A 2,488-nucleotide genomic window follows, 5' to 3' on the forward strand; every position below is an offset into this window, starting at 1 on the left:
GTATTTTTCAGAGCTGTGTTTCCACCTATGAATTTATATTAGAAACAATAGAAAAGTTTGTTGTCATGAGATTTTTTAAGTAAATAATAATTATAACAATAAAATATTGGATTCTTTGGTTTTTCGGTGTTGCCGACTTTATTTTTGTTTATATAATTATTTGTAACTTTTTATTGAGAATTGAGTTTTTAATTATTTTAAACTTTAACATTTAAAATAATTAGTTTTTTTTTTTTTTTTGCATGGTCAGCATTGAGGAGAGAGTAACACATTTCACCGCAGCACTTTGTGTGTGTGTGTGTGCGTGCATGTGTGTATAATACCTATACCTGCTGCAGTCAACCTAAAACCTACAGTAGGTTGACATAAAACCAAAACAACATCCATTCTTGTCTTAGGACATTTTATTTGGCAAATTTTAAAATAACAGTAAGTATATGTGACATGTTAAATATATAGTATAATTTGCTGGTTTTAAACATACAGAATAATAATAAATATAGTTATGAAACAACCATAACACCAAATGTTGACTAATGAAAGTACATTTATAACAACTATTTATTTGTTAGACTTCTGTATTGTCAAACCATGTTGCATACAAATGCATTCAACAGACTTATATGACAGTGCATTGCTGTAGAGGACAAATAAAACACGAGACAGGTGTTTAGAAAGAGTATAGTTTATTTAGTTTGACATGCAAACTTATCTAAACAAGACACACTTTAAGAAAACAGCCCGGAAACATTATAATGCGCGCGCTCGTGAATATAACCCGCGGTTGTCTTCAACTGTTGTCTTCAATAGTCCTTCTTTGCTCAACAACTGAGCTGAAAAACAAAGCAAAACATTACAACAGTCAGACATGGAGCAAAGAGCATAGAATTACCAAGAGGCGACACTCTACAATTTGGGAAACAATAACGCGCTTTTTGAATAATATAAATAAATAAAAAGCAGCTGATTTCCATCGCGACAGCAATGACGAGCGATCGCTATCACTTGAAACTGGCGGAATCCGGGTCTGTTGCTCTTGGTCATTCTAAGCTCTTTGCTAAAGGTTTAATCATAACAGTTACCGTGGTTTCTATTTCAAACTATAGTAAACTAAAGTTTGAAACTATAGTTTAAAATAGAATATGAGTGGGCCTCGCTACTCCCACCCACCATAACCCTCGCAGCGAGGTCCCACTACCGGCCGCCCGTGTTTCCCCGAGGGTCCTCGGGGGTTATGTTCTCCCTGCCTAGGGCTCAAAGGCCGCCTCGCTGACAGAGCACACGAGCTTTATAGGAATGCATATGCAAATTTTTACAAGGCACGTCACTGTTGTCTCGCTGTCATGGCGAGCGCTGAGGAGGGCTCACCTGATTGGACCACAGAGACTCAGGAATCTGCGTCAGGGCGAGTTGCCGTCTGCTGTGGACAAAAATATATTAAATATATTTAATATATATATTTTTACGTTTTTGGTGCTGTGTAATATTCTGAGATACTTTATACGGTTCCTTTTACAGCATCCATGGTGTAAATTAAGCGTTTCCGGCGAATTGAATGCCAATGCAAAATCTGGTGCGTTTAAGGTCTGTTTTCTTTCAAAATCAGCGATCTCCACAAGCTGAGTGATATCCGATTTAAAGTGGGTCTCAGATTGTACAAGAAGCACTGCATTAAATTACATTTCCCCCGCCATATCCTTATAATATGAGCAATATATTTTACCCCAGTATATTCAATGGAGCTTCTGCGTTAGCCTGCCGATTCTGACGGGCGCGTGCGAGTAAACAGCTTTTTGTCTCGTTTTACGCTTGAGCAACTAAATAAATGCAAAAGTTTAGTTAACTGAAGGTATGTTAATGACATTACAACATCGATGCTGTATAAGGAACCGTATAAAATGGGAAAAAAAAAGTTCACAATAACAGGTCACCGGAAGTGTATCAGCATGGAAACAGCACTAGCTCGGCATATACCCTATTTAAATAGGAACTTATATACATCTAATATATCTAGAAAACTACAGGAGTATTACATACTAAGCAACAGAATCCTGTGGTGCCACAGAAATGTTTAAGTGATACCACACACTACCACAAGAATACCGCAGGAGTATTACATACTGTACAACACAGAATCCTGTGGTAAAACATCCCAAAAAAAACAACAAAGTACTACACAATCATCACATGGTTTTTGTTTTGTACATTTGATGGTTTACCACATGAAATACCACATGCTACCACAAAAATATTACAGGAATATAACAGTAATACCACACGCTCTACCACAAGAATATCCCAGGAATATTACATATTGTATAACAGAATCCTGTGGTAAATACTACCACAATATGAAAGTGATACACTACCACAAGAATACTACAGGAGTATCACATACTGTTCAGCACAGAATCATGTGGTAAAACGTCCCAAAAAACAACAAAGTACTACACAGTTACCACATAACATTTGATGGTTTACCACATAG

The sequence above is a fragment of the Danio rerio genome, chromosome 25, assembly GCF_052040795.2.
Source record: "Danio rerio strain M-AB ecotype USA chromosome 25, GRCz13ab, whole genome shotgun sequence".
NCBI classification, from domain to species: domain Eukaryota; kingdom Metazoa; phylum Chordata; class Actinopteri; order Cypriniformes; family Danionidae; genus Danio; species Danio rerio.